Genomic DNA, 10562 nt, shown 5'->3' with positions numbered 1-10562 from the left:
GTCAGCAGGGGATGCTCACTCCGCCTCCATGGCACCTGTTTTCTCTGGTCCTGTTTTGTTTTACTTAACTAATGTTCTGGGCTCTAAATTAGAAATAAAAAGTTCTGTTCTGTTAGAACTGTTCTGTATGGTAACGATCGTTATCTCCATGTTTCATTTTAAACTAAAAGAATTTGTAAAATACGAGATAATAATAATGCTGAATATTTTATATGCATATATATACATAGTACAAGTAACAGCTTTTTAAAAAGCTTGCCTGGCTAAATCAGTCAATATATCTGCATGAAGAGTGATAAACCTTTTAAGCATTTATACTTTTTGAGTTTAAAACATACCCTAACTTTATATTTAATTTGAGAACCTTGTGTAATTGAAATCTTGATTTTATTTAACTTGTTGAAGAATCATCTATACACTGCATACTAAAGAGTTGTTATTCGGGGGGGGGGGGGTGTCTGCTAGTGGAGTGATCTGCCCTTGGATCTAAATTTCAAGCTCCATTGTAACACCTACATACATGTACATAATAAAATCTGTTATCAAATCATGCATTGTAAACATTTTAAAAGATGGACATAATAAAATACACATTTTGTTGGAGTGTATTTTCTCCTCTGAAGTAAACAGTAGTAATGTGTGTTCATTTTTTTTTCTTTAAAACGGGGGTGGGGGGTGGGTGGGTAGTGACACTATCATATATTGAGAATGAAATAAGTAAATTCAATACTTAGACCTTTGTGGAAAGTAAAATCCAAGATTTTTCACTGCTTTCTTATTTACTGTGTGTATCTGAACAGAGACATATGACTTGAACTGCGTTGTTTATCATTATCGGACTATAGTCCATTTATGGAATAAACCAACCGGATCGGGAAACAAATTAGAAAAATCATTTCTTTAGTGTTGCATGTCCATATACTGATGTATGCGACATGCTGTTTTAAAGAATGATATAAAACTTGTAGATAGAATTTCTGAGGCATCAGAATGAGGTTTTCATGGAAGTTAGCACACCCACTCATACAATAGAACAATCAAAAAAGGCTCGAATTCGAAGATATAGCTTACTAAGTGACATTTGGCGCGAAAAGATAAATTCAAAATATCGAAGAATATAATGGATTGATCCAGTAGTTAGAAATGCAGAAAACAGGATACACGGATATGTTGAAACGGCGAAACATGGAATAATCTTTCCATGCAAAAAGAGTAAAGGAAGTAAACACTGCAGTATTTTGCATCAAATATCATTCTGTTTTCTGAAAACTGTTTCTTTTAAAATGCAGGTATCAATTTTCAATGCAAATCAGCTTGCATAAAATCTAGCTCTTTAGATATGATCGCACACTTTCGGATCTTGGAAATATCAATCCTTATACAGCCTGACGCCGTGACGTCAGGCAATAAAAAGATTCAGTATTTGAGGGACGTATGTGGATTTTAAATAATTATAGTTTTAGCGCCATCACGAGTTTGTAGACAGACAAGGGAAACAACTCCGTTTAACATCTTGTGACGTCAAACCACTTCCCCTTCGCTATGGCGGATTGCATGTCAACTGATTTGTGTGAGGGGAATATAGCTGTGCTTTGACTGCAAGTTTTAACAGGTACTCAGCAAAATACTGATATATCATATTTATTTAAAATTTACAATATTTAAAGTTTAAATGCTGTTTCGCTGCAGGACAGGGGTGTTGCGGAAACGGCCCTGCATCCTCAGTAGCGAGGAACAGGGAAGTGCTTTAAAATGTTAGTCAGTGAAAACATACCATCTTTTCTTCCGTATTGCTAAATTACAAAAGTGTCTACTTGAAACAATGTTCACTGATCTTCATTTATGTGCTGTGTTCCTGGAAGTATTGAACACGTTACATTATTTATGTGCAGAGTCAATGCAGACTGAAAATTATTCTTTGAAATTCAGTTAAACCCGATTTTCCTCTGTTGTGATTTAAATTTGTTTTTGGACGGCACTTTTTTTTCATTTAGAAAAAAGTTACTTATTCTCTTTTGTTAAAATTGAAGAAGCCATTTTGTTTTAACTCTGTGAAAGAAAATTTTCTTTTGTCGATATTGGGCCCATTTTTTCTTTTCAAAAAAATTATACAAAGATAAAATTCTCCAGGAGGAAGATAAAAAAAACAAAAAAACACATGTATTGAATTGATTTCAATCATTCAACAGATTAGGTTAGTATGCTAATTGTAGTTCATTTATCTATCTGCTTCATCACCCTCAAACAGTGAATATTTTTTTATTTTCAAATATTTTAGAGATGGCCGAGGGGGCATTTGATTGGCTGGTGCCAGTCTTTTTAAAATGATATGCCAGGGTTGTGGATAAGACCCAGGGCCAGGGAATTTGCCTGCCTATAATGACATAATCATCTGCTTATTCTTGCATTTCACTCTTATCTAGGGCTGTCACGGGTACCCGAAATGACCCGGAACCGCGGAACAATTAATTCGGGTCGGGTACGGTTCCGTTTTTCTGGAATTCGGTTCGGTTCCGATTTGTATAATAGAGTAGATTTTACTATAAAATGGCGTCAAAAACGAGTGTTAGTAAATTGTCATTAAAAGGCAGGGTTTCAGATTGGCGTCGGCCATTTGCCAATAAAAGTTTACCTGCCATGTTGGCCTATAAGTTTGACACTGAACAGACACAATGGCCAGTTATCTTCTGTATGTAAAGGCCAGTCGTGTAATTTTTCCTCCAAAGATCCGATTGTTTTTCTCTACTTTCTGCAACTGCCGATTCAATTTTAGCCAATGACATTTTGGTATTAATTAATAGATCTTGACAAAATACTCTATAATTTTATTTCCAAACCCAACTGCAAGGAGCATAAAGTAGTGATGAATGTTTAAAACATCGAAGAAACCCATGCCATGTTATTTTTACCGCCATGATTGAATATGGGGTTCTAATTTAGGAAACGGACAATGTTGCAAGGTTTTACTAAGGGAAAAAAAATAGTCTAGGTAATCTTTAAACGTAATTATACATTGAATATCATCAGAGATACAAGTTTAATTTTTAAATTACTATTTTTAAAAATTGTAATCCCAAGAAATAAATACATTTACCTGTAATGAAAGGTGGGACTAATATAAGTTAAATACCCATTGAATGGAATAAAAAAAAAAATTCCCATTCTGTTTCAATATATTAATTTTGTTTAAAAGAAACAAAATAATATTTCCACCTTATTAAAAGGAAAATTAATGTACATGTTTGAATATTTTATGTAATAAAATGACTATTTTGTAAAAGTCTGACAGAAATCTGAGTTAGTTTAACTTTTCTATTGACCTAAATAATTTTAGGAAGTTTAGGACAGAATGGCCTATAACTTTTTTTGGTAAATATGCCAGATGTCCTATAGTTACTTATTTCAATCTGAAACCCTGAAAGGTGATTTAAATAATTTGGTACAGTTGTTGTCAAGTCAGGAGGCTACTTTAAACTGTTATAATGTTGCAATTTCTAAGATTAAATGAGAATATTCTTTTTATTGTTGAAAATAATACAAATCATGAGCTTTTCTTCCATTACCTACCCGACCCGAGAAACCCGAAACCGAACCTCAAAAAATGAACCGACATTTCCGTGACAGCCCTACTCTTATCCCAAAATGGAGAGGAATGCAAGACACCCTTTACTTGTAGAATGTCACTTTCTCTTTCAATTGTTACTCCTAAGGACAACCCATTATGTAGCCATACAGCACTACCTAATATTTACTTTGAATGGTTCTTATACTGTATACAGCATTATTTTCGCCCCATCTCATGTTATTTTCATCCTTTTACACTTGCTGACAATTTTGACTTGTTTTAAATTGAATTTATTCGCCCATTCACAGTTCTGTTTAGGAATTAATACTGTGTTCTTTGAATTTGCCCCATTTTTAATTCACCCACTTGTGACAAGGGCAGAAAGGGCGGAAATAAAAAGGGGGTGAAAATTTCCCTCATGTTTACAGTATTGTATACAAGGAATTTTTCACCTCCATTTAATTTTTACCCCTTTTGCCTTAGACACAATTGCGTAAGTTTATTGTTTGTTTGAAATAGCCACCCATCACATTGATGTGGGGGATATTTTTTGTGCTCTGTCTGTCCATCTATAGCTCTGTCTGTCTGTAATGATTATGTTTCCATGATATATCAAGAAGCCATTGAGTTTTTCCATTGAAATCTTACTCAACTCCCAATGGCCTAAGGAAGATCCCTATTGATTTAGCGGTCAAAAGGTCAAGGTCATAAATGCAAAATTTCTATCTGTTTTAACCCTTTTGTTTTTGTGTGATTTGAGCTCTATGGTCTAAGGTACTCCAGCATGCTAGCATTGTCGCAAACCACGGTCAAAATGTACGATCCTCTCCCATTCTGGCCGTGGTTGAACGAGGAGAGAATTCTTTGTAGCTCATTAAAATATTGACCAATGCGAGTAAAGCATAGTCGGATGATGAACTTTATCGTGACCTTTCAATATCCAATCGCAGTTTACGAAATATTCCTTGTATACTGTTGATGTCAATTGTTGCCATGGAAACAAAACTTCCCACTGACAGAATATGATGTCACAATAGAGAGGCATAAATATTCAAGATTACGACACTTTTTATGATCAAGCAGCCACATGTAGGAGAGAGCTTTATGCGGACTCCGGACCGTGGCTTGAGACGATGGCATGCTAGAGGTTCAGGGCGAGATACTTTTGACTTAATTGGCACTGTGTAACTTCTAGCGTTCATTGTAAAAATTCTCGCTGCTGAAACCCCAAGTGGAAATAATTTATTTAATTAAAGATAAGGCTTTGCATATTAACGAATGGGACAAAACAACAAAATACTCACTATTTACGATAAAACTTAGGCATAAAACAATGTTTATCTCTCGTATTAGCAATAAATCCATTATTTTTAAAACCAAAGCAGAAATTGAAACAAGTCATATGTTTAAAATTTGGGAATGGAATGCAGAAAATCTGACGAAACGAAACTAGTTTAACGCAACGAAAATTTCGTTTTCTGACTAGCAATCCGCAAAATTAATGTGAAGTCAAATCGAAAGTACTGCTGGTGACTAATTGAAATAATGAAAAATACACACCGAATAAAATGGATTTTATGATTTCTTGTGACTTTCATATCTCATGCAAATGTGTAGGTACATGAAAATTACTTGTTAATAGTTTATTTCAAGCATAATATGTTCCGCCCAAAATATCTGGCGGAACGAGCTCGTTAGAAAATGGCCTTCGGATGTAAGAGTCCAAGGTATATAAGGAGCCTAGGGGCGTTAACAGAGGCTCTTTTTTGTACGAGTATGGTCTAAGGAAGACCACTACACATATTGAGTTTAATAAAATCAAAGGTCATGGTCATAGATTCAAAATGTATAGTATGTAAAACTTTCATTTCCAGGTGATATCGCAAGAAGCTTTTAAGTTTTTACAATTAAATTTTATACCAAAACTCCCTATGGCCCCACCCACCCTTCTTAAAGTGCCCCACCCCCCAATCATCCCCAGGTCAGCACATTCTCTTCATTTTAATTTTTCTTTAGTGGGGGACCGGACACAGATTCTCTGAATTAGCTTGTTAGCTCTATTGGTCAGAGACTAGAAAAGCTTATGTGATTGTGATAGCAAGGTGTCTGGCATCTGTCCGTCTGTGTAGCTGTCTGTCTGTAAACAATTTTCAAAATGCTACTCCTCCTATAGTGTTGGTCTGATTTCAATATTACTTGGTATACAAGTAGAATACACTAAGATACATATATAAATCTAGTGCAGTGGTTTTCAATTTCATTGAACGATGTTGACATGGTTACTAAAAATAGAAATTTCTGTGAAATTCATAAAAAACGCTACTCCTCCTATAGTTTTGGTTTGATTTCAATATAACTGGGCACACAAATAGACTACATTAAGATACAAAGTTAAAAATTAAAGTGATAATTTTCTTTTGTTATATGTACAGTAGAGCTACAGTCTCATTATAGATTTCTGGTTTTTGTTTAATCAAATCTTTGTGTTATTATCAAATGCACCACCAAACAGTTATTGTAGTATTAGATTCAGGTTCTTGGGCAATGGGAGATACTCCCCCCTCCCCCCCCCCCCCCCAGGTTAGAAAGTAATGTGTTGACTTTTTATTGAGATTTTTGTGAAAAATTTTAATTGTACTCAAATCATGTATTCTATTCTACAATCATGGGGGTGGATGTTTTATCCAGCTTGCTCGGGCCTGGGGTGGGCTGCATAGGTGTGACTGAGGCCCAAATCTCGGAAAACAAACCAAAATTGGGTAGTCCCAGGTTGCATTTTTGGTCCATGTGCACTTTTGTAGGCAGATTACATCTAATTTGTTGACATAATTTGTGAGCCATTGGCATATGAAGTGTAATTAATTAGCCCCTGACATGGGTCTATTGTTAGTAAAACCATTGGAAATGTTAATGATTTGGTTGAATATGAGAAAAAACTAAGTGTAAATTCTGCCTTTTTCCCCAACTGATGTTCTCAGGCAAGTATTGTGGCCTATTGGTCTGTTGTTAGTAAAACCATTGGAAATGTTAATGATTTGGTTGAATATGAGAAAAAACTAAGGAAAACATAAATTACATTGACCAGTAGGCAGTACTTAATTTTTGATTACTAATAGAGCTCTTTCACAGTGGAGGTAGAAAACAACAATTATCTGTTAAATTCACAAAAAGATCGATCACTGAAGATTTTTAAAGAAGATATCAGAAGGAAGTAAATATCTTCCTAAATAATTTGTGCACCATGCTGATAAAAAATAGAGAAAGCTAATTCCCATGAATTTCATCTTAGTTAGTAGATGTTTTTTTTTTTTTTTTTTGTAAACCTGACTCATGTAACAATTAGATAATAAATTCAATCAATCAATTCTGTTCACAAACCCTTCTTTTGGAAGTCTTAACATATATCTGAATATGACTTGATTCATGAAATACTTTTAATTAAAAGTGCAATCACTTGATAATAAGTTGTACTTTTGGTGTACTCATTGTTTGAATTATTTGATTTCACTAGCGGAAACAATATGTTATGCACCAATAACGACATATGAGATTAAAGCTTTCTTATAAAATCTTAACTTTATCACAGCGCTATAAAATGAAAACAATATATATTTTGCATCCAGGTATGATGAAAATTTATGTGTTTTTTTTAGTTAACATTGAACTTTAGATTAGTGGGCGTCTCTTTAATATTTATATAGTCCTTATGAAAAATAGCATTACTTTTAGATGACATTATGGAAATGTAGGTTATGTAATCTTTGATGAGACTGTGATTATAAATAGGTCAGCTTAGGCTGAGATCTTGAGCTAAAATCGAATCAATAAATTGCGGAAAGCTGTAACAGAGATGGAGAGAGACAGATGGAGCCAGACAAAACATGGGCATTCTAGACATGACACAGTCACATACAATACTGTATCTAGGAAATTCAGCTGTACTTAATATTCTGTTTATATCTGGACCAGACTCAGCAGGAAAAATATGACCTTGACATCACGCAATTTGTAATCCATTAAAAACCTAAAATTGATTTAGTTTTACAGAAAAAGGAATCTGAATCCACTAAAGAAATTTTGGATTGACAAAGGCAAGGATTGTCTTTTAGGCATCAACTTAGTAACATTTTGTTAACTTTGTCATTTATGATGTAGGTTTTCCTGATATATGCTGTCTGCTTACCTTGACCCTGACCTTCATCCTTGACCCAGTTTTCACTTGTCAACATATCATGAAATAGACAAAATAGAATTTATGATCCATGCATTCAGAATGCACAAGCTTTGAGATCACCATAAGTAGATAATGTGCATCAAGGTCCAGGGGCCTCATGTTTTGAATAATTGAAAAATTAATAGGTAATTGGCAAAGTGACTAGTTGTGAAGGAATGAGTTGTGTACTATAAATTATAGTTTTTATATTATTTGTATTTTCCACTTTTAGGTGCATTTATTTGACTGCCGGCCAGTTTTAATAATTTCATTTACCCAAGTCTCCCCCTTAGTCACTCACAATAACTACTATCCTAATCAAAGATAACAGCTTTGTGAACTTTTTTACTGACTTACATATATTACATAAATTTTCTGTTTGTCAAAAAAAAGATTTCTCCTTCAGAAAGTCGGCTATCAGAATCTACTGGGAATCTGAATATCAGAGATACAGTATAAAAAGTTTTTTTTTCTTTGATTTTGTTGATTTATTCATACATGGAGAATGTATGGAAGGATAATTGCTAGATAAGAGAATTCGGTGACTAATGTTTTTGGATTATTACCTTTTCATCATTTACATAGGTGCATGCTTCAGTCGGTAAATCGTTCAAATCATTCAGGCATTGATTTAATCTTGTGTATCTCATCTCACATTCTAAGTAGGTGACTATTGCTTGTACAACTTGATTGGTTGAAAGTTTCTTGTTTTGTTTTAATTTCAGTTGTTAATGAAGCACACCCAATTTGTTTCAAAAGCATCCTGGTTTGTTTTTTTTTTTCTCATTCAGAATGCTACTTCTCATATGGTTTTGATCCGATTTCATTAACCTTTTTACACAATTAGATTATTACCCCCCTGTATACTAAGCTAAAACACAAGTAGGCTACATTAATACTTAACTAAAAGGAGTGGTGTTGCCGTAGCAATTAAAGAAAAATCTGCAGAATTTCACTCTTCAGACAGAAAATAATAAAGAAAACAAGGATTTGGTTTGATTGTTTGTTAGAGTTATCTCTCTTTGTACATTTTAAATTTTGTTCTTGAGTAGAGAGTTTGAGTAGTAAAGTAATCCAGGTTATTTTATTATGATAAATTTATTTTAAATTACATATTAATAAATAAATATAAAGGAACAAATTAAAATTTTCATGAGAGTAAGGATAGTAACTTTGAAGTTTATTATTGAAAAAAGTTAATTTTCTTTATGAAGGCAGTTGGGAATAATTTTACATGACAATATACAAGAGATGAGTGATCCATTCTATGTTTTATTTTATTTTGTGGTATTTTTTGTGCATACCCTGGTAGATCAAATTAGAAAAGTGTTTGGAATGTGAAATGATCTGAAATATAAGATAGTTAAAATTGCTAATTTAGGTAATGGTTAATATATTATTGGACTGAGATAAACGGCACCGACCTACAGGTGGTTGGCCTGAAGGACGCCTGTAGGGGAAACCTGGCATATCTCCCCAGAAAGTTATATGTTAATTATCATGTAACTTCAAGTGGATTACATTGAGAGTATCATTTATTATGGAAATAATTAACACTCGTCAATCTATTTATAAGATCAGGGAGAAAAATATTTTTGTTCTGTCTGCCCTTTTGTAAAGAGAAAAAAAGAAATAGAATAATATGATTCATATCCATTTACTTGTTGAGCACTTCCAATCTGGCACACATGTACAACTATTAATGCCCTTATCAAGTGTACTTAGATCAAAGACCTTGCCTAACTTTTAAAAGTCTTTCCAAGATTAATATAAATAACTACATCTACTAGAAAAGGATCACATATAGCAATTAAGGCCAGCATTTTTTTATTTTTAGGTTTACAAACCCGCCGCTCAAGTTTTTGAATTTTCAGAAAAAAAATAAAATTGAGAAAAACAGAATTTTTTCTTTCCGATGTCAAATTTGAGTCGGGATCGAGATTTCAAATTTACGAACTCGTACTTCCGGTTTTAAACGAACATGGCGGGTAATGAAGGGAGATTTGTGTCAAGTCCATAGCAGCACTAAAGCTTGGTTTAATGTAAATATTTATCGATAGGAGTGCCATTCAAAACGTTTCACCCGTTCAGAGAACAATAAAATGCTGACGACTTTGTTGCAAAGTGACATGTTGGTGAGATAATAATGTATCCGTATTCAAAAGTAACTGTCTGTAATTGTAAATTATTTTCCTCCCACAGGTTTAAAACTGCCTATGGTAGCTATTGTCAGAGATATTGTTTAGGTTTCTGTCATAGCTTACAGTCTTTATAATAGCAGCATTCTTCAGAAAAGGGTAGCTTATGCATCAGATGTAATGAATAAAACTATGGGAGAAGTTAAGTCCATTTGAGGAAGAAGTAAACAATAGCCTAAAGAAATAAAATATTTCAACTATTTAAAAACAAGAATATACAAATATATACAGGCATGTAGTATCATTTATGGCAGCCAGAAAAATTATTTTACACTTAATTGAAAAAAATTCCACCCTACTCCTCAATACTCCCTGGGAATACCCCCTGTCTGTTTTATGAAAGGAATTATTATTTTTATAGGTCTCAAGTATATTAATATTTTAGAATAATTTCTACCTAACACACATTAAAAACAAAAATGAAGATATATTAAAAGAGATTTAAAAAATTAAGTTTTAAAAAAATCTGTATTTTGTCCAACATCAAAAGATTTATATCACTCCCCCCAACTGGTAGATGATGAAATAAACAATTAAAGGTTGTATTTTCCCATTTGTAACCTTTATGTGTCCAGTGACAACAAGC

General features: G+C 33.4%; 1 protein-coding gene across 2 annotated transcripts in view; it reads left to right on the top strand.

Moving 5' to 3' along the window:
- The first annotated feature begins 1501 nt into the window (after window positions 1–1501).
- The window catches only part of LOC134237626 (phosphatidylinositol 3-kinase regulatory subunit alpha-like), a 43996-nt gene continuing 34935 nt past the window's right edge, over window positions 1502–10562 (top strand). For both annotated transcript variants that reach the window (XM_062719765.1, XM_062719757.1), the window contains exon 1: window positions 1502–1612. The gene's annotated coding sequence lies outside the window, so the exon portion shown is untranslated. The remainder of the gene's footprint in view (window positions 1613–10562) is intronic.

The sequence above is a fragment of the Saccostrea cucullata genome, unplaced genomic scaffold (genome assembly GCF_032062105.1).
Source record: "Saccostrea cucullata isolate Sc308-1 unplaced genomic scaffold, CSIRO_AGI_Scuc_v1 ctg546, whole genome shotgun sequence".
In the NCBI taxonomy this organism is placed as follows: Eukaryota; Metazoa; Mollusca; class Bivalvia; order Ostreida; family Ostreidae; genus Saccostrea; species Saccostrea cuccullata.
This window is presented reverse-complemented; position numbering and strand designations above follow the sequence as displayed.